This window comes from Pongo abelii, chromosome 21, assembly GCF_028885655.2.
Source record: "Pongo abelii isolate AG06213 chromosome 21, NHGRI_mPonAbe1-v2.0_pri, whole genome shotgun sequence".
Taxonomy (NCBI): domain Eukaryota; kingdom Metazoa; phylum Chordata; class Mammalia; order Primates; family Hominidae; genus Pongo; species Pongo abelii.
Window position 1 is genome coordinate 48,690,114 of NC_072006.2, and position 23,313 is coordinate 48,713,426.

General features: G+C 42.3%; 1 non-coding gene and 1 pseudogene across 1 annotated transcript; both read right to left on the bottom strand.

Moving 5' to 3' along the window:
* Nucleotides 1-843: 843 nt before the first annotated feature.
* On the bottom strand, nt 844-20,629 carry LOC100434641 (uncharacterized). Its single transcript, XR_002912649.2, has 3 exons — nt 20,450-20,629; nt 17,514-17,572; nt 844-1,033 (listed from the first exon to the last, which is right to left on the bottom strand). It is a non-coding gene; the product is annotated as an uncharacterized LOC100434641 (transcript).
* Nucleotides 20,630-21,807: 1,178 nt separating this feature from the next.
* Nucleotides 21,808-22,154, bottom strand: LOC100434259 (large ribosomal subunit protein eL43-like; annotated as a pseudogene).
* Nucleotides 22,155-23,313: the final 1,159 nt, after the last annotated feature.

Genomic DNA, 23,313 nt, shown 5'->3' on the forward strand with positions numbered 1-23,313 from the left:
TCCTTTAAAAATGTCTTAAAACAAGGCCAGGTGAACTGCTTGAACCCCTGAGGCAGAGGTTGCAGTGAACCAACACTGCACCACTGCACTCCAGCCTGGGTGACAGAGTGAGACTCTGCCTCAAAAAATATAGGTGCGTTTGAACAAATATTTACTGTCAAAATAATAATTAAAAAACCAAATAAATCAAACCAAAAATAACAATAACTTGTTTTATAGGGTTTAAAAGGAAAAAAGAATATACATGACAACAATGGCATGCAAATTGGGAAAATAAATTTAATAAATAAAAATAAAAAAAAAAAAAAACAAGGCCAGGTGCGGTGGCTCACACCTGTAATACCAGCATTTTGGGAGGCCAAGGTGAGTGGATCACCTGAGGTCAGGAGTTTGAAACCAGACTGGCCAACATGGTAAAACCCTGTCTCTACTAAAAATACCAAAAAAAAAAAAAAAAAAAGTCAGCTGGGCATGGTGGTGAGTGCCTGTAATCCCAACTACTCGGGAGGCTGAGGCAGGGAGAATTGCTTGAACCTGGGAGGTGGAGGTTGCAGTGAGCTGAGATTGCACCACTGCACTCCAACCTGGGTGATAAAGCAAGACTCTGTCCCAAAAAAAAAAAAAAAGTCTTAAAACAGACAGAAGGTTAGACTCAATGGCTAAACAAGACCCAGGAAACCCTGGTGAGTTTCCCTGTAACAAAAGTTCCAAGGAAACCACAATGAGGCAAAGATGTACAGAATGAATGAATTCTAGTCCCAGGGGTATGGGTGGGTGAGTGGGACAGAAGACAACTACGAGCATCCCATCTCTAAAATGGCTATAATGGTAGAACCCACCTCCTAAGATTGTATGAGATTAAATTTAATGAAAATCACTTACAGTGTTACCTAGTGCATGGTAAGCACCAGATAAACAGTATCCACCAGCCACCTGGAGGAAATGATGGGGCAGTGGCTTCAAGACGGGTCTAGGGAAGAGCTCTGCTGCTAATATTGGACTGGTTTGCACCCCTGGGCCTCGCTTTCCCAATCTGTAGTGTGAGGAAAATGTAAGCAAGATTAGTGTTTTGCAGAAATTATATCATAGGGATGCTTGAGAAGGGTTCCACAATACGTAGTGCAAATATCATTTTCAACATCAAACCTGTAATTTAATAAAAGTAAAAGGTCAGTCTGTTAAACTGGAGTGAAATATTACCGTCAGGCAGGGATAGGGTGAGCAACTCATCCTCTTTTGCCCAGGACTTGTCTAGTTTTAGCTCTGAAAGTCCTGTGTCCTGAAACTCTCCCTCAGTCTCAGCAGATTAGGATGGCTGGTCACCCCAGCAGGTCAAATCATCAGCTTGCCCATACTAGTTTTAAAGATAATAAATAGCTAGCTGCCCGACACAGTGGCTCACACCTGTAATCCCAGCACTTAGGGAGGCTGACTAGGGCAAATCACTTGAGGTCAGGAGTATGAGACCAGTCTGGCCAACATGGCGAAACCCCGTCTCTACTAAAAACACAAAAATTAGCTGGGAGTGGTGGCAGATGCCTGTAATTCTACCTACTTGGGAGGTTGAGGCAGGAGAATCGCTTGAACCCAGCAGGCAGAGGTTGCAGTGAGCCAAGATCGTGCCACTGCACTCCAGCCTGGGCAACAGAGCGAGACTCCATCTCTAAATAAATAAATGAATGAATGAATGAATGAATAAATAAATAAATAAATAAATAAACAAACGATATATGTTGAATACTTATTTTGTGCCAGGCGCTGACTTTACAAGTATTAGCTCATTTAATCTTTATAAGAACCCAGCGGCCAGGCGTGGTGGCTCACGCCTGTAATCCCAGCACTTTGGGAGGCAGAGGCGGCGGATCACAAGGTCAGGAGATCGAGACCATCCTAGATAACATGGTGAAACCCCATCTCTACTAAAAATACAAAAAAATAGACGGGCGTGGTGGCAGGCGCCTGTAGTCCCAGCTACTCGGGAGGCTGAGGCAGGAGAATGGCGTGAATCCGGCAGGCGGAGTTTGCAGTGAGACAACCAGCCTGGGCGACAGAGCGAGATTCCCTCTCAAAAAAAAAAAAAAAAAAAAAAGAACCCAGCAAGGTAAATATTAACATCTCTCTTTATACAGTGGCACAGAAAGTTTCTGTAATTGCCTGAGTTCACACAACTCCTGAGTAGTAAAGCCAGGATTTGATTCCAGGCCATCTGGGTCCAGAGTTGCCATATTTAATTTGACCTCTACTATATATTTGAATATATTTTTATTTCTTATATTTTGAGACGAAGTCTCGCTCTGTTGCCCAGGCTGGAGTGCAGTGACATGATCTCAGCTCACTGCAACCTCTACCTCCTGGGCTCAAGCAATTCTTCATCCTCAGCCTCCCAAGTAGCTGGGATTACAAGCATGCACCACCATTCCCAGCTAATTTTTGTATTTTTAGTAGAGATGGAGTTTCACCATTTTGGCCAGGCTGGTCTCAAACTCCTGACTTCAAGTGATCTGCCCACCTCGGCCTCCCAAAGTGCTGGGATTACAGGCGTGAGCCACCACACCAGGCAAATACATTTTTAAAACATCTTTGGAGACAGTAATAATATCAATAATGATGATAATAATAATAATGGAAATATATTTTAAAACACTTTTGAAATAGTAATAATGACAATACATTTTTGAACACTGAAATATGCCTCCCAAAGTTTAACACTATGGAGGCCACATATAAACTAACTTAAGCTGCTTGATTAGCCCATTGTTGTGCAGACCTTAGAATAAAGCATTTTTGGCCACTTCTGCTGAATTAAAGCTAGAATGGAAGACTCAAATGTTTACAGGGCCAGGTGGGTGATGTCAGTGAGTGGTTTTAGGGCAACAGGGAGTGGTGGGGACTGTGGCAAATGGGAATGGAATGCATGAGCTGAGAAGATGCAGCCAGGACTCAACTCCAGGCACTTGGAACTGGGGACCAGCAATGGCAGATCCTTCAGGAGGAGACAAACATCCATCTTCATCAGCAACTAATTCAATGAAAGCAATACAAAAACACAAGGTGTGTGAAACAAAACGTGCCTTTGGGTCAAACCCAGTTCCTGCTCTCCTTCCACCGCTGCCCTGCCCAAATTGAATGTATGCTCAGATTATCAGGAAACTGTTAACAACAACAACCACAACAACACTGGCCAGGTGCGGTGGCTCATGACTGTAATCCCAGCACTTTGGGAGGCTGAGGCAGGTGGATCACGAGGTCCGGCCAAGATGGTAAAACCCCGTCTCTATTAAAAATACAAAAATTAGCCAGGCATGGTGGTGGGCACCTGTAACCCCAGCTACTCGGGAGGCTGAAGCAGAGAATTGCTTGAACCCGGGAGGTGGAGGTTGCAGTGAGCCGAGATTGCACCACTGCACTCCAGCCTGGGTGACAGAGCAAGACTCTGTCTCAAAAAAAAAAAAAAAAAATACTATTTGAAACTGTGGCATATTCATTCAATGGAACACTATACAGCAATAAGAATAAACTCTAGCTATGAAAAATATGCATGAATCTCACAAACATAAGACAGACACAAAAGACTACATCCTGTGTTATTCCATTTCTTTAACATTTAACAACAGACAGGACTCATCTCTGGTGTCAGGAGTCAGGCTTGTGGTCACCCTGAGAGGGGTGCTAGTGAGTGATTGGGAGGGGCAAAGGGAAGACTTCTGGGAGCCTGGCCAGGTTCCATTTCTTCATCTGGGTCCCAGTGGCATGGGGGTTCTGTTTGCGATGATTCATTGAGCTGCACACTTGAGTTTTGTGCATTTTTTGATGTCTGTCTTTTGGTTTTTGTTTTCTTTTGAGTTGAAGTATTTGTCACCCAGGCTGGAGTGCAGTGGCACCATCACAGCTCACTGCAGCCTCCACCTCCTGAGGCTCAGGCAATCCTCCCACCTCAGCCTCCCGAGTAGCTGGGACTACATACAGGCACGTGCCACATGCCTGGCTAATTTATTATTATTATTTGTAGAGGCACGGGGTCTTGCTATGTTGCCCAAGCTAGCCTCCAACTCCTGGGCTCTAGTGATCCTCCCGACTCAGCATCCCAAAGTGTTAGGATTACAGGCATTAGCCATCATGCCCAGCCATATGTGTGTTTTACTTCAAAATTTATGTAAAATTTTTTGAAACACATACACAGAAACCATTACCATTTGGAAATATTTCTCTGGACAAAGCAGGATTGTGTTTGGATAGAAGGGAAAACAAATGAGGAAATAATCCATTCCAAGTATGGGAAGCATCTGACAACCCTTTGCCGAACAGGTGAAAAGAATACAATTGTCAGGGCTGGGCTCACCATTGCACTCCAGCCTGGACAACAGAGCCAGACCCTGTTTCAAAAAAAAAAAAGACGAAAAAACAAAAGTGTCTCCTTGGAGAGGCCTTTCTAGGAAGCAACCTTCCCAGTTACTTCCTCTTAGGGTACTATAACTTCCCCTTAGGAAATGCTGATTACAGTCTGCAATTCCCTTGTTTATTTGGGGTTTTCTTTATTTCTTTTTTCCTTTTCTTTTCTTTTTTTTTTTTTTTTTGAGATGGAATCTCACTCTGTCACCCAGGCTGGAGTGCAGTGGCAAGATCTCAGCTCAATGCAACCTCTGCCTCCTGGGTTCAAGCGATTCTCCTGCCTCAGCCTCCCAAGTAGCTGGGATTATGGGCACCCACCACCATGCCTGTCTATTTTTTTGTATTTTTAGTAGAGACGGGATTTCACCATGTTGGCCAGGCTGGTCTTGAACTCCTGACCTCCGGTGATCCGCCTGCCTCGGCCTCCCAAAATGCTGGGATTATGGACTTGAGACACTGTGCCCAACCCTTTTTTTTCCTTTTTTTAGCTTATTGTTTATCTCCCCTTCATGAAGGCAATGATTTTGCCTGTCTTATCCATCACCTGGCACATAGTAGGTGTCACAACATATTTATTAAATGAATGAAGAGAAGAAGGGAGGGAGAGAAGGAAGAACATCTGAGTGGATAATTGGGAGTTAACAAGGCAAAGCTGGGGGCGGTTGGAAGCTGTGAAGACCGATGGGACTAGAGATGAGAGACCAGGGGGTGCGGCAGGCAAGATGATGTCCATTTTACAGATAAGGCATCTGAGGCTCAGAGATGGCAAGGGGCATAACCAAGTCATCCAGTGGGACAGGTCCTGGATGAATCCAGGTTCCGACTCAAGAGTCAATAGAACCTCAGTTACTGAGCACCCATCTGTACTAACTGATGAGGGGAGTACTGTTATTCCTTCCTAAGGCACAGCCAGGAACAGTGGTTCATGCCTATTAATCTCAGAATTTTGGGAGGCCGAGATGGGAGGATTGCTTGTGGCCAGGAGTTCAAGACCAGCCTGGGCAACATAGTAAAACCCCCATCTCTACCAAAAAAGATTTTTCGAGTTAGCTGGGCTCAGTGATGCCTGCCTGTAGTCCTAGCTGCTCAGGAGGTTGGGGCAAGAGGAACACTTGAGCCCAGGAGCTCAAGGCTGCAGTGAGCTATGATCAGACCACGCACTTCAGCCTGGGCAACAGATCAAGACCATGTCTCTTAAAAAAAAAAAAAAAAAAAAAGGTTGGGGGAGCCGGGCACGGTAGGTCACACCTATAATCCCAGCACTTTGGGAGGCCTAGGCGGGTGGATCACCTGAGGTCAGGAGTTAGAGACCAGCCTGACAAACATGGAGAAACCCCATTTCTACTAAAAATACAAAATTAGCTGGGCGTAGTGGTGCATGCCTATAATCCCAGCTACTCAGGAAGCTGAGGCAGGAGAATCGCTTGAACCTGGGAGGCAGAGGTTGCAGTGAGCCAAGATCGCACCATTGCACTCCAGCCTGGGCAACAAGAGTGAAACTCCATCTCAAAAACAAAACAAAACAAAACAAAACAAAAAGGACCTAAGGCACAGAGAGTTTGAGTGACTTGCCTAAGGTCGCACAGCTAAGAAGCAGCCAAGCCTCAGGGCTTTCGTCTACTCTGAATGGCTATCCTCCACCACCCACACTGCCTTGCTGCCAACTCTCTGCTCGGACCCCAGCACAGTCCATGAATTCAAACCCTAACCCTTTCTAGAGCTTTGGGTAAAGCCAGGAAATTCCATGAAACCCCTTCAAGGCCTGGGTTCCAGTTCCCCCAACTCCAAACCAAAAGAGAGCAAAACTAGCCCTCCTTGCAAGGTGGCTGTGAGAAAACAGTGATAAAAATTAATTATAGGACTTGTATGTAATAAAAATAATTGCAGGGCTCCTGGCAAACAGCCCAGCTCTAGAGATACGGACTGATGATAGCAGGCATTTATGGCCCCGCGGCCCAGCCTTTCTGAGGCTGGGGTGATAGAAGCCAGGTCACGAGGTGGGGGTGGTCAGAGGCAGGAAACTCCCAGGAGCCCTTGCTGCGGGGAGGCCTGGGCCTGTCTCCGATGCAGCCTGCACAGTGATTTCAGGGACGCTTGGAAGGACACTCCCCTAGCCTGGTGGGTCACCATTCGTTATCCATCTGGTTGGGTCTGATGTTGCTTGCTGTTTGCCTTTCTAAAAACCTGCAAACAAGGCCAGGTGTGGTGGCTCACACCTGTAATCCCAGCACTTTGGGAGGCCAAGGTGGGCAGATCACTTGAGGTCAAGGGTTCAAGACCAGCCTGGCCGACATGGTAAAACCCCGTCTCTACTAAAAATACAAAAATTAGCTGGGCATGGTGGCGGGTGCCTGTAATCCCAGCTACTCAGGAGGCTGAGGCAGGAGAATCACTTGAACCCAGGAGGCGGAGTTTGCAGTGAACCAAGATCGTGCCATTGCACACCAGCCTGGGCCACAGAGTGAGACTCTGTCTCAAAATAAATAAATATAAAAACCTGTAAATAATGAGCACTTTACAGTGACTTCATTCATTCATTAATTCTCAAGGCCCCAAGGATAGGCAGGGAGCAGATTTTGGTGGTGGTGGAGGTGGAGCAAGGCCCAGAGGAGACAGTGGTTCATTCTTCCTCTATCCAATGGATATTTATTAAGGGCCACTTCATGCCAGGTGCCTCGCTGGTGGAAGGTAGTGACAGGGACACCAGGGACTTGCCCAGGATCACAGGGAGTCCTAGGGTGGGAGGAAGTCAGGGCTGGTCCCTGGGTCCTCAACACCAAGGACAGTAGTCTCATTGCCACAAAAAAAAAAGACCGGAGTGGTTTGTCCCTTTGGCAAAATGACTCCCTCCTAGGATTCTAGCCTTCTCTGCAGGCGTTCACAGTTAATTCTTAAAGACATCAAAAACCCATATTAGAACTCTAGTAATTTTTTTAAATGAAAACGGAACCTACTTATCACAAAAGCTCAACCAATAAAGAGAAGTACAAATAAGAAAGTTCAAAACGTGGAAATTTTACTACCCAGAGAAAAACGCTCTTAGCAGAGGTAGCAGAGCTAAGCGGTCAAGAGCACAGACTCAGACCAAAGTGCCCAGGGCCATGTGCTGGCTTGCAACCTAACCATGCTAGAGTGTAGCCCCTCCTCTGCCTATTTCTTTACCTGCAAAACTGTATAATGGCAGCATCTGTCACACATAGGGCATTAAATGTTAGGAGCATGAAACAAGCTAACCATTTGTGGAGTGCTTAGCACAGCACCCAACACGAATAAGTGCTATTTAAAGGGTTGTTCAGTGTATCCCCAGACGGGGCTCCATGCAGACATACCACACCTGCTTATGGTCTTAGGACCTGATTATATATATATGTGTGTGTGTGTGTGTGTGTGTGTGTGTATACACACATATATACATATATATACACACATATACACACTAAGTAAGATATTCCAGGCACCTTGCCATGTCTATAAGCTTCTTTCTATAAGTAAGAATTTGATTTAGGCTGGAGACAGTGGCTCACACCTGTAATCCCAGCACTTTGGGAGGCCAAGGCAGGAGGATCACTTGAGCCCAGGAGTTTGAGACCAGCCTGGGCAACTTAGTGAGACCTCCCTAAGGTGTTGCAACGTGCAGCTGTAGTCCCAACTAATTGGGAGGCTGAGGTGGGAGGATCGCTTGAGCCTTGGGAGGCAGAGGTTGCAGTGAGCCAAGATTGCGCCACTGCACTGCAGCCTGGGCAACAGAGTGAGACCCTATCTCAAAAAAATAAAAAGAATGTACGTTTTATATCGGTAGAAACTATCTGGCTGTTTCAGGTCCTAAAAAAGTGCTTGGCACATAATAGATGTGCAAAAAAAAAATGTTGAATGAATAAATGGCTCTAATGTAGTCAATATCCATGACAAAGAGATCTGTTACAAACTGGGTGTGTGACTTTGAGCAAGTATCTTCAAGCCTCTGAACTTCAGTCTTCTCCTAGGGTATGACACAGATAACATGTACTGAGTTAACTCTGTGCTGGGACTAATTTGAAGTGGTTTATATGGAATATCTCCTTTAAACCATACAACAGCATTTGAGGTAGTATTATTAGTCCATATTAACGTTGAGTTAGCTGAGGCATAAGGAGATTAAGTAACCTGGCTAAGGTCACAAGTAAGAGGTGGAGCTAACAGACAAATCCCCCAGGCCTCTGATACCACAGTGCATCCACTTACCACCACTCTACACTGCTTTTCTAAGATAACCCACCCTTAGCCACCGACAGTAGAAGGAATAAATACATGGTACATTTGTACAATAGAACACTATACAGCAATTGAGTGGCTCATGGGCTGGGAACCGTGGCTCATGCCTGTAATCCCAATACTTTGGAAGGCTGAAGCAGGTGGATTACTTGAGCTCAGGAGTTTGAGACCAGCTTGGGCAATATAGCAAGACCCCCATCTCTAAAAAAAAAAAAAAAAAAAAAAAGAAGAAGAATACTATACAGTGATTAAGAAGAGCACAGTGAGGCCAGGTGCAGTGGCTCATGCCTGTAATCCCAGCACTTTGGGAGGCCAAGGCGGGTGGATCATGAGGTCAGGAGTTTGAGACCAGCCTGGCCAACATGGTGAAACCCTGTCTCTACTAAAGATATAAAAAAAAAAAATTAGCCAGGCATGGTGGCACATGCCTGTAATCCCAGCTACTTGGGAGGCTGAGACAGGAGAATCGCTTGAACCCGGGAGGCGGAGATTGCAGTGAGCTGAGATCGCGCCATTGCACTCCAGCCTGGGTGACAGGGCAGGACTCTATCTCAAAAAAAAAACGACATCCTGGATTTTTATGGCAACCCCAAAGTTTGCATATGTATGATTCCATTTATGTGAAATTCAGGAATAAGCAAAACGAATAAATGGTAATAGAATTAGGAGCATGGTTTCCTTGGGTGAGAGTAGGAGTGAATAGGAAGGATATTAGAAAAGCTTTACATCTTGATCTGGATGGAGGTTACCTGTGTGTATACACATGTAACAATTCACCAAGCTGTACGCTTGATGTTTTTACCTTTTACAACACTTGTGAATTACATACAACTCCATAAAAAAATTTTTAGGCCGGTTGCAGTGGCTCACGTCTGTAATCCCAGTACTTTGGGAGGTCAAAGACCAGCTTGGGCAACATGGCAAGACTCTGTCTCTACAGAAAAATAAAAAAATCAGCCAGGTATGGTTGTGCATACTCGTAGTCCCAGCTTCTTGGAAGGCTGAGGCAGGAGGATCGCTTGAGCCCAGGAGATCTCAGCTACTGTAAGCCGCAATTGTGCCACTGCACTCCAGCCCGGGCGACAGAGTGAGACCCTGTCTCAAAAAAATTATATATATGTATGTATATATATAATACACAAATTTTTTAAATCCCACAGAGTGATATGCCCTATTATAAAATCTTTGATAATATTATCTAACTGATGGGATGTTTGCAAGGTTAAAATGTGATAAAGTTTGTGACTCTCTTGCTACATTTTAGGCTCTCATAGTAAGAACTCAATGTTAAATTAAACAGCATTGTTAAATTTAACAGCAGCATTCATATAGCATCGTTATTATCATGACTTTTTGTATTTCTCTCTATTGCTGATAGACTGGAGCGCCCTCGAGTGTTTAATTTGTTATAGTACCTCAGTTATTACAAAGAGCACCCTAAACCCGAGTTTGTAGTCTCAATGCCAAAGGGCAATGCTTTTCTTTTCTTTCACTCCAGTGCCACATAAAAAAGGACCAGAACATGACCTCCTGGGAGCAAAGAAACACCAGGTTGCCTAAGGAGAGGTGAACTGGCCCAGGCTGGAAACAGAGCAGGTCAAATCTCCCGCGCTGCTCAGTGGTGGGATCACGCCTGTGAATAGCCACTGCAGTCCCAACTGTGAGACTCTGTCTCTTAAAAAAAAAAAAAAGTAGCAAAATTCACATCAAGTCAATGGGTCCCAAGGCCAACTCAAGCCCCGCCCATGATCACTCCCTGAAATGTGTCAGAAAGAAGGCGGAAGGGAACACGCAGCTCTACCTCCCTTTGATGCAAGCACATTGCAAATATCATCTCGTTTCACAGGAACTCACCTAATATTTGAATGTGGCATGATACGGACTACAAGAATTGCTTTCATATTACTAATAGTCACAGCTAGCTTTCATATTACTAATAGTCACAGCTAGCTTTCATATTACTAATAATAGTCACAGCTAGCTTTCATATTACTAATAATAGTCACAGCTAGCTTTCATATTACTAATAATAGTCACAGCTAGCTTTCATATTACTAATAATAGTCACAGCTAGCTTTCATATTACTAATAGTCACAGCTAGCTTTCATATTACTAATAATAGTCACAGCTAGCTTTCATATTACTAATAGTCACAGCTAGCTTTCATATTACTAATAGTCACAGCTAGCTTTCATATTACTAATAATAGTCACAGCTAGCTTTCATATTACTAATAGTCACAGCTAGCTTTCATATTACTAATAATAGTCACAGCTAGCTTTCATATTACTAATAGTCACAGCTAGCTTTCATATTACTAATAGTCACAGCTAGCTTTCATATTACTAATAATAGTCACAGCTAGCTTTCATATTACTAATAATAGTCACAGCTAGCTTTCATATTACTAATAATAGTCACAGCTAGCTTTCATATTACTAATAGTCACAGCTAGCTTTCATATTACTAATAGTCACAGCCGGCTTTCATATTACTAATAATAGTCACAGCTAGCTTTCATATTACTAATAGTCACAGCCGGCTTTCATATTACTAATAGTCACAGCTAGCTTTCATATTACTAATAGTCACAGCTAGCTTTCATATTACTAATAATAGTCACAGCTAGCTTTCATATTACTAATAGTCACAGCCGGCTTTCATATTACTAATAGTCACAGCTAGCTTTCATATTACTAATAGTCACAGCCGGCTTTCATATTACTAATAATAGTCACAGCTAGCTTTCATATTACTAATAGTCACAGCTAGCTTTCATATTACTAATAGTCACAGCTAGCTTTCATATTACTAATAATAGTCACAGCTAGCTTTCATATTACTAATAATAGTCACAGCTAGCTTTCATATTACTAATAATAGTCACAGCTAGCTTTCATATTACTAATAGTCACAGCTAGCTTTCATATTACTAATAATAGTCACAGCTAGCTTTCATATTACTAATAGTCACAGCTAGCTTTCATATTACTAATAATAGTCACAGCTAGCTTTCATATTACTAATAGTCACAGCTAGCTTTCATATTACTAATAGTCACAGCCGGCTTTCATATTACTAATAATAGTCACAGCTAGCTTTCATATTACTAATAGTCACAGCCGGCTTTCATATTACTAATAGTCACAGCTAGCTTTCATATTACTAATAGTCACAGCTAGCTTTCATATTACTAATAGTCACAGCTAGCTTTCATATTACTAATAATAGTCACAGCTAGCTTTCATATTACTAATAGTCACAGCTAGCTTTCATATTACTAATAGTCACAGCTAGCTTTCATATTACTAATAGTCACAGCCGGCTTTCATATTACTAATAATAGTCACAGCTAGCTTTCATATTACTAATAGTCACAGCTAGCTTTCATATTACTAATAGTCACAGCTAGCTTTCATATTACTAATAGTCACAGCTAGCTTTCATATTACTAATAGTCACAGCTAGCTTTCATATTACTAATAGTCACAGCTAGCTTTCATATTACTAATAGTCACAGCCGGCTTTCATATTACTAATAGTCACAGCTAGCTTTCATATTACTAATAGTCACAGCCGGCTTTCATATTACTAATAATAGTCACAGCTAGCTTTCATATTACTAATAGTCACAGCTAGCTTTCATATTACTAATAATAGTCACAGCTAGCTTTCATATTACTAATAATAGTCACAGCTAGCTTTCATATTACTAATAGTCACAGCTAGCTTTCATATTACTAATAGTCACAGCCGGCTTTCATATTACTAATAATAGTCACAGCTAGCTTTCATATTACTAATAGTCACAGCCGGCTTTCATATTACTAATAGTCACAGCTAGCTTTCATATTACTAATAGTCACAGCTAGCTTTCATATTACTAATAGTCACAGCCGGCTTTCATATTACTAATAATAGTCACAGCTAGCTTTCATATTACTAATAGTCACAGCCGGCTTTCATATTACTAATAGTCACAGCTAGCTTTCATATTACTAATAGTCACAGCTAGCTTTCATATTACTAATAGTCACAGCTAGCTTTCATATTACTAATAGTCACAGCTAGCTTTCATATTACTAATAGTCACAGCTAGCTTTCATATTACTAATAGTCACAGCCGGCTTTCATATTACTAATAGTCACAGCTAGCTTTCATATTACTAATAGTCACAGCCGGCTTTCATATTACTAATAATAGTCACAGCTAGCTTTCATATTACTAATAGTCACAGCTAGCTTTCATATTACTAATAGTCACAGCTAGCTTTCATATTACTAATAATAGTCACAGCTAGCTTTCATATTACTAATAATAGTCACAGCTAGCTTTCATATTACTAATAGTCACAGCTAGCTTTCATATTACTAATAGTCACAGCCGGCTTTCATATTACTAATAATAGTCACAGCTAGCTTTCATATTACTAATAGTCACAGCCGGCTTTCATATTACTAATAGTCACAGCTAGCTTTCATATTACTAATAGTCACAGCTAGCTTTCATATTACTAATAGTCACAGCCGGCTTTCATATTACTAATAATAGTCACAGCTAGCTTTCATATTACTAATAGTCACAGCCGGCTTTCATATTACTAATAGTCACAGCTAGCTTTCATATTACTAATAGTCACAGCTAGCTTTCATATTACTAATAGTCACAGCCGGCTTTCATATTACTAATAATAGTCACAGCTAGCTTTCATATTACTAATAGTCACAGCTAGCTTTCATATTACTAATAATAGTCACAGCTAGCTTTCATATTACTAATAGTCACAGCTAGCTTTCATATTACTAATAATAGTCACAGCTAGCTTTCATATTACTAATAATAGTCACAGCTAGCTTTCATATTACTAATAGTCACAGCTAGCTTTCATATTACTAATAGTCACAGCCGGCTTTCATATTACTAATAATAGTCACAGCTAGCTTTCATATTACTAATAGTCACAGCCGGCTTTCATATTACTAATAGTCACAGCTAGCTTTCATATTACTAATAGTCACAGCTAGCTTTCATATTACTAATAGTCACAGCCGGCTTTCATATTACTAATAATAGTCACAGCTAGCTTTCATATTACTAATAGTCACAGCTAGCTTTCATATTACTAATAGTCACAGCTAGCTTTCATATTACTAATAATAGTCACAGCTAGCTTTCATATTACTAATAATAGTCACAGCTAGCTTTCATATTACTAATAGTCACAGCTAGCTTTCATATTACTAATAATAGTCACAGCTAGCTTTCATATTACTAATAGTCACAGCTAGCTTTCATATTACTAATAGTCACAGCTAGCTTTCATATTACTAATAATAGTCACAGCTAGCTTTCATATTACTAATAGTCACAGCTAGCTTTCATATTACTAATAGTCACAGCTAGCTTTCATATTACTAATAAATAGTCACAGCTAGCTTTCATATTACTAATAATAGTCACAGCTAGCTTTCATATTACTAATAGTCACAGCTAGCTTTCATATTACTAATAATAGTCACAGCTAGCTTTCATATTACTAATAATAGTCACAGCTAGCTTTCATATTACTAATAGTCACAGCTAGCTTTCATATTACTAATAATAGTCACAGCTAGCTTTCATATTACTAATAGTCACAGCTAGCTTTCATATTACTAATAGTCACAGCTAGCTTTCATATTACTAATAGTCACAGCTAGCTTTCATATTACTAATAGTCACAGCTAGCTTTCATATTACTAATAGTCACAGCTAGCTTTCATATTACTAATAAATAGTCACAGCTAGCTTTCATATTACTAATAATAGTCACAGCTAGCTTTCATATTACTAATAGTCACAGCCGGCTTTCATATTACTAATAATAGTCACAGCTAGCTTTCATATTACTAATAGTCACAGCTAGCTTTCATATTACTAATAATAGTCACAGCTAGCTTTCATATTACTAATAGTCACAGCTAGCTTTCATATTACTAATAGTCACAGCTAGCTTTCATATTACTAATAATAGTCACAGCTAGCTTTCATATTACTAATAAATAGTCACAGCTAGCTTTCATATTACTAATAGTCTCAGCTAGCTTTCATATTACTAATAAATAGTCACAGCTAGCTTTCATATTACTAATAAATAGTCACAGCTAGCTTTCATATTACTAATAAATAGTCACAGCTAGCTTTCATATTACTAATAAATAGTCACAGCTAGCTTTCATATTACTAATAAATAGTCACAGCTAGCTTTCATATTACTAATAATAGTCACAGCTAGCTTTCATATTACTAATAATAGTCACAGCTAGCTTTCATATTACTAATAGTCACAGCTAGCTTTCATATTACTAATAGTCACAGCTAGCTTTCATATTACTAATAGTCACAGCTAGCTTTCATATTACTAATAATAGTCACAGCTAGCTTTCATATTACTAATAATAGTCACAGCTAGCTTTCATATTACTAATAATAGTCACAGCTAGCTTTCATATTACTAATAGTCACAGCTAGCTTTCATATTACTAATAGTCACAGCTAGCTTTCATATTACTAATAAATAGTCACAGCTAGCTTTCATATTACTAATAGTCACAGCTAGCTTTCATATTACTAATAGTCACAGCTAGCGTTCATATTACTAATAGTCACAGCTAGCTTTCATATTACTAATAGTCACAGCTAGCTTTCATATTACTAATAATAGTCACAGCTAGCTTTCATATTACTAATAGTCACAGCTAGCTTTCATATTACTAATAGTCACAGCTAGCTTTCATATTACTAATAGTCACAGCTAGCTTTCATATTACTAATAGTCACAGCTAGCTTTCATATTACTAATAGTCACAGCTAGCTTTCATATTACTAATAGTCACAGCTAGCTTTCATATTACTAATAGTCACAGCTAGCTTTCATATTACTAATAAATAGTCGCAGCTAGCTTTCATATTACTAATAATAGTCACAGCTAGCTTTCATATTACTAATAGTCACAGCTAGCTTTCATATTACTAATAAATAGTCGCAGCTAGCTTTCATATTACTAATAGTCACAGCTAGCTTTCATATTACTAATAATAGTCACAGCTAGCTTTCATATTACTAATAGTCACAGCTAGCTTTCATATTACTAATAGTCACAGCTAGCTTTCATATTACTAATAGTCACAGCTAGCTTTCATATTACTAATAATAGTCACAGCTAGCTTTCATATTACTAATAGTCACAGCTAGCTTTCATATTACTAATAATAGTCACAGCTAGCTTTCATATTACTAATAGTCACAGCTAGCTTTCATATTACTAATAGTCACAGCTAGCTTTCATATTACTAATAATAGTCACAGCTAGCTTTCATATTACTAATAGTCACAGCTAGCTTTCATATTACTAATAGTCACAGCTAGCTTTCATATTACTAATAGTCACAGCTAGCTTTCATATTACTAATAAATAGTCGCAGCTAGCTTTCATATTACTAATAAATAGTCACAGCTAGCTTTCATATTACTAATAGTCACAGCTAGCTTTCATATTACTAATAGTCACAGCTAGCTTTCATATTACTAATAGTCACAGCTAGCTTTCATATTACTAATAGTCACAGCTAGCTTTCATATTACTAATAGTCACAGCTAGCTTTCATATTACTAATAGTCACAGCTAGCTTTCATATTACTAATAATAGTCACAGCTAGCTTTCATATTACTAATAGTCACAGCTAGCTTTCATATTACTAATAGTCACAGCTAGCTTTCATATTACTAATAATAGTCACAGCTAGCTTTCATATTACTAATAGTCACAGCTAGCTTTCATATTACTAATAGTCACAGCTAGCTTTCATATTACTAATAGTCACAGCTAGCTTTCATATTACTAATAGTCACAGCTAGCTTTCATATTACTAATAATAGTCACAGCTAGCTTTCATATTACTAATAGTCACAGCTAGCTTTCATATTACTAATAGTCACAGCTAGCTTTCATATTACTAATAGTCACAGCTAGCTTTCATATTACTAATAGTCACAGCTAGCTTTCATATTACTAATAGTCACAGCTAGCTTTCATATTACTAATAATAGTCACAGCTAGCTTTCATATTACTAATAGTCACAGCTAGCTTTCATATTACTAATAGTCACAGCTAGCTTTCATATTACTAATAGTCACAGCTAGCTTTCAGCGACAGCTTCCTGTGTCCCAGGTACCCTACTAGGAGCTAGATGTCCATTGTTAGCTTTGATCTTTAAAATGGCCTGTGAGGCATATATTCTTTTGTAGCCTGCTTTTTTCCCTTCAGCAGTACGCTTTGGGCATCTTTCCATGTCAATAAATAGAGCTGGGTCGGAAGTACCTGATTCAAAGGCTGAGAAACTTAAACAGTCAGCAGCCACTGCCCAGGTGAAGATCAATAATAGTTAACATTTATTGAGTGCTTTATCACACACCAGGCCCTCCACTCATTGTTTAAGGTGAACTCTCTCGCATTTGATCCTTGAGGCAATCCCAAGGTAGCTTCTATTATTATTCAGATGGGGAATCTGAAGCCCAGAGAAGCAAAGGAACACAGTCAAGGTCAGACAGCTGGTGTTTAATGGCAGAGGTGGGATTCAAACCCAGGTCCCTCTGATTCAGGCGCTGGGCTCTCAGCCAGCACGTTTGGAGGACAACATGGAGGAGGATGTAAGGGGAGTCTTCGAAGTGGGAAAAGGATCCACTGGCAAAGGCTGAAGACAGGCAGGAGGGTGGTGTGGGCCCAGGCCACTGTCCTCCATGGAAGTGACAGTAAGGCTTCCTGGAGGTGACACCCTTTGGACTAATTCTATGTCTCCAGCCAATAAAGGAGGTCTTTTTATAACTTACCAGTTCCTGGGCATATGTCCAGTGAGACATACGTGGGTTCAAATCTTCATTGTGCCACTCTAGTTTAAAAAAAAAATCAGCGTTATCGCCAGACACAGTGGTTCACGTCTATAATTCCAACACTTTGGGAGGCCAAGGCAGGCGGATCACCTGAGGTCAGGAGCTCGAGACCAGACTGGCCAACATGGTGAAACCCCATCTCTACTAAAAATACAAAAATTAGCTGGGCGTGGTGGTGCACACCTGTAATCCCAGCTACTCAGGAGGCTGAGGCAGGAGAATCGTTTGAACCCAGAAGGTGGAGGTTGCAGTGAGCCAAGAACGTGCCACTGCATTCCATCCAGCCTGGGTGACAAAGTTAGACTCAGTCTCAAAAATAAAAATAAAAAATAAACAGCATTGTTGAGATATAATGATGTTCAATAAACTAAACATACTTAAATTGAATAATTTGATGAGTTTCAACATATGTACATACCCAAGGAACCATCATCACAATCAAGATGCCAAGTGTTTCCATTGCTTCCAAAAGCTTCATGCTCATTTGTAAGTCATCCCCCATTCATCCCACCACCCCAGTCCCAGGCAACCATCACCACTATAGGTTGCTTTCTTTCACTATAGATGGCTTTACATTTTCTGGGATTTTATAGAAATGAAATAATGCTATATGTACTCTGTCTTTTTTTTTTTTTTTTTTTGAGACAGAGCCTCTCTCTGTTGCCCAGGCTGGAATGCAGTGGTGAAATCTCGGCTCACTGAAACCTCTGCCCCCTGGGGGTTCAAGCAATTCTCCTGCCTCAGCCTCCCTAGTAGCTGGGATCACAGGCATGCGCTACCATACCTGGCTAATTTTTTTTTTTTTTTTTGTATTTTTAGTAGTCTCGAACTCCTGGCTTCAGGTGATCCGCCCACCTCAGCCTCCCAAAGTGCTAGGATTACAGGCGTGAGCCGCTGCGCCCGCAAATATGTACGCTTTCTGTCTGGCTTCTCTCATTCAGTCATGAACCACCATGCCCTGCCATTTTGCCATTACTTTTAATGGCAAAAACCGCAATTATTTTTGCACCAACCTAATAGATCTCACAGGTGAAGCACAGTAGCTCACACCTGTAATCCCAACACTTTGGGAGGCTGAGATGAGCAGATCACTTGAGCCCAGGAGTTTCAGACCAGCGTGGGCCACATAGCGAAACCGTGTCTCTACTAAACACCAAAAAATTAGCCAGGCATGGTGGTGTGTGCCTGTCTGTAGTCTCAGCTATTCAGGAGGTTGAGGTGAGAGAATCTCTTGAGCCCTGAGGTCGAGCTGCAGTGAGCCGTGATCACACCACTGCACTCCACTTTGTCTCAAACAAACAAAGAAAGATACAGAAGCCACAGTTTCTTTACCCATGCTCCTGGGCATGTCATTGTTTCCCCCAGTTTTTGCCTATTACAAATAAAACTGCTATGAACACTCATGTACATGTCTTTGAGTGGACAAACGCTTTCATTACCCAGGAATACCATTGCTGGTCACATAAGCGTGTGTTTAACTTTTTAAGAAACTGCAAACTACTTCCCAGTCTGGCCTTTTTAATTATAGTCATTTTAAATGCACTCATTTTTTTAAACCTGTGGATCTAATAGATGGTTTCTTAGACTGTCCGGACCTCAGTGTTTTCATGTGTAAAATGGAGATAATTAGCCGGGTGCGGTGGCTCACGCCTGTAATCCCAGCATGAGGCAGGCAGATCACGAGGTCAAGAGATCGAGACCATCCTGGCCAACATGATGAAACCCCATCTCTACTAAAAATACAAAAATTAGCTGGGCATGGCGGCGTGCACCTGTAGTCCCAGCTACTCGGGAGGCTGAGGCAGGAGAATCGCATGAACCCAGGAGGTGGAGGTTGCAGTGAGTCAAGATCGTGCCACTGTACTCCAGCCTGGCAACAGAGCGAGACTCCATCTCAAAAAAAAAGGAGATAATTACATCAGTTTTGAAAGGTAGTGAAGACAGAGTGAACTAGCACATAAGCACATATGCAGCACATAGAACAGGGACCGGGACATAGTAGGGGTTCCATAAGGGGTGGGTTTTTTTTGTTGTTGTTGTTTTTGAGATGGAGCCTCGTGCAGTGTTGCAATCTCAGCTCACTGCAACCTCCGCCTCCCAGGTTCAAGTGATTCTCCTGCCTCAGCCTCCCGAGTAGCTGGGATTACAGGCACGCACCACCACGCCTGGCTAATTTTTGTATTTTTAGTGGAGACAAGGTTTCACCATGTTAGCCAGGCTGGTCTTGAACTCCTGACGTCAGGTGATCCACCTGCTTCGGCCTCCCAAAGTGCTGGATTACAGGTGTGAGCCACCAGCCTGGCCAAGGGTGATTATTTTATTACAATTGAACCATAGCCATCCTATGATCTGGCCACTTAGCCCAGGATACAGCATCCTCAACTAGATGGCAAAAAGCCACTTCCTTTGCACTTAGTGCTGTTAGCCTGGAGGAATAACAATAGCACCATCAATTGTACCAGGCACTATCCTAGGTGCTTTTGTATGTTGAATCCTTGCAAAGCCCTGTGAGGTGGGTTTGCCTTCTGTATGACAGATGAGAAAACTGGGATGTAGTAACTAGTCATTGGCCAAGGTCACACAGCAGTGAAGTAATGGTGCTGTGATTTGAATCTATGTAGTTTGATTTAGGATCTAGAAGTTTCGCTAATGGATTACCTAGCTCAGACCTAGTGAAAGAGCCCAGTCACAAAAGCACCTCCTGATGCCCAGAATCATTTTCAGCTCCTCAAACACAGAGCCTGAAGCAAAGATTAGGTACTGTGTGATTTATAAAGGAAAGAACCTGTAAGGGATGAAGGGAAGAAAGACAGGGAGGGAAACAAGCAAAGATGTGGTCTCAGGTACAGTCTAGCAAAAAGGCTGGCTTTGTGTACCTCTGTACGAGTCAGCTGTTGGCTGCCAGCCACCCTGTGGGTGAGGGGAATAAACTCCAGGGTGAGGTGATTCCTGAGATGGCAGTTCTCCATCGAAATGGAAATAGTAAGCCATTAGAAGCCAACAACTGAAGCATCTGGGGGGATGGTGTTGGTGTGCTAGCCCATGAAGGGCTCAAGAGGTTCCCAGAGGCACACTTCTTGCCTGGCTAATGAACCAAGTTCTAGAACATTCTAGAACATTCACTTCCTAGACTTGTTTTGGAGAATCCTCCTTCTTACTGAGACCAGCATGTTGAACAAACCTGGCCTGTGACATAATCAAAGCACACCTTAATTTGTATCTCCCAGTGTCCCTTCTAAGATGTATTTGGTGGAGAAACATTTTCCCTGCCACTGGGTGAAATCTCCCCATTATTCTTCTGCTTGTTCTGAGGAAACAGGCAATTCTATGGTCACTTTAGGTCACAAACACAACCTCAATTTAGAAATGAGAACGTCCAGTCAAGCTTCTAACCAAAATTCCCAGTTTGATTTGGATTTAAACCTTCTCCCCTCGCCCTCAGGCCTGCTGCAGGGAGGCGGTGTGGGTGGCTCCTTCTCTATCTCTCCTTCCCTCACCCACATGTGGGGTACTGTGGGGGGGTATTGGAGATGACAAGGGGAGAGAAAGGGTCTCCCTTGAGCTGCCACCACCCTGGCTGGCTTCAAGCTGCCCCTTTCTGTCGTGGGCTCCGTGGAGATGGCCACTGTCACAGGGGCCCTCTCACTCTTGACCTTGGGGGATGCACCTCTCCTCATAGGGGTCCCTTGCAACTCCTTTGTCAGCCTTTAGGAACCCAACATCCAACTCAAGCTTCTTGCTGCTGCCACACCTCTGCCCCTCCAGGAGGCTCTAGGGGACAGGACCCAACAGGACCCCTTGTAGGTGCTCTCTGCCAACGCTGGTCCATGGGAAACACTCCAGCCAGCAGCCTGTGCCCTGAAAGTCCTGGGAATGTGGCTTACGTTAGCACGCCCACATTGTGGCTCCTTTACTGATTCAGCCAGGCAGCCCGTTTCTCTCAGCCTCTAGATGTCCATGCCCACATGAGACCACTGGGCCCCCTCATAACGGCCACATATTAACCTCTACATATAGAGGCCCCTCTCATGGAAGATCCCCCATGACCCCATTCCACCCTTCCAGGGAGATGGTCACCAAAGAACTCTTTCTTCCTCTTCCCATCCTAGGAGAATGTGGTGGGTATGGGGTAATAGTAAATGTAGGGGTTTTGGGTAGCCATGGCCAAATTTTAGCAGCTGTGGGTTTGGACTGGGCTCTTTTTTTGTTTGTTTGTTACATAAATTAACCCATTTATTACAGGCCAGTGATGTCTCAAAGAGTAGAGGAGCGTCTACTGGTCTTTCAACTCCTTCAGGCTTCTGATGGCGGACTTTACCGTGATAGCGGAAGTGGTATTGTATGTCCAGGCACCGCCAGCCACTGTCTTCATGCAGGAACCACAGTGCCAGATCCCCACAGCTCATCTCTTCATCTTGGTTTTGCCACAGAAAGAGCAAGTGTACTTGGCGTGCTGGCTGATTTCAACTTTCTTCACCATTTTCCAGAGGGAGGCCCCATAGCGGGTCCCGTATTTACTGACGATCCCGACTTTCTTGGTACGTTTGGCCATGTCGCCGAGAACCAGGTCCGAGCCCAGAGAGTTGGACTGGGCTTTTAAAAAACAGTTACTGGTTGTCACAGCAGAGCTTTCTAGAAACATCTTACAAGTCACGTCCACCACTCTGAGCCTCAGTTTTTTTATATCCTTACTGGGGGTGGCAGCACCTTACTGGGGGTTTGTGGTGAGGGCTGAGGGAAGTAGTGAATTTGAGAGCTAACACTCCAGAATTTCACAATCACAGACCTGCAAATTCCATCTCCGTGGGACCATTTACAAGTGATGTGGCTTCTCTGAGTCTGTTTACTCCTTTGTTAAATGGAAGAGCTTCTACTCCATTGCATCTCTGTAAGGTTAGTTAAGTGAATACATATAACATGCTTAGCACGGGACCTGGCACCTGGTAAGAACTCAGTCCATGCTGATCGTTATTAATACAATGGTGGGTGGCTGGTACTGACGGAGGGGATGTGGGATCTCCACCCCTTCCATTTCCCTCACTATTCCAGGCCCTGTTTTGGAAATGCTTCAGCCAGGCTGGGATCCAGGGCCCCTGGGAACAGAGAGGACATACTGTACCTCCAAGCAGCCATGCTGACTCAGGTTAGGAAATCAATGCGTGACCACAAAAACACAGCCAGGTTCTTCCCACTTCTGGGAAATCTGCACAGCCAACCCATGGGCATCTCTTTACCCTGTCCCGAGAGGTGGCCAGCTTTGTTCTAGGACCTGATTCTGCAGCTTGTGAGCACAAGGCTGGCACATTGAGAAACAGGAGTCTCTCGCCCCTTAGGGAATCCCAGGCCCAGGGATCACAAGCTTTGCACGACCTTCTGACTGGGGTCAAACATGTCTGGTGTTTGCCAAGCCTCTGACTTCCCCCAGCCCGCGTCTGGACACTTCTCAAGCCAAGCCAGGCTCCAGACTACTGGTTGGGCAACCCATGACCTCAAACTGGGTCAGACCCATCAGATGAGCATCTGTTTAAGAGTATAGGACACTTTGTTCTTTAGAATCCCAAGGGTCAGAGTATGAACCCTCCCTGTCCCCAATTCAAACTCCTCCCCCACCACCTACTGCCATTTACTTACTCTGTTACTTTGAGCAAGTTTTTCAGCTCTCTGAGTTCTAGTTTTCCTAGCCACCAAATGCAGACTAACAAGTACCTTCACCTTCCAGGGTTTGATGTGAGATTTGGGT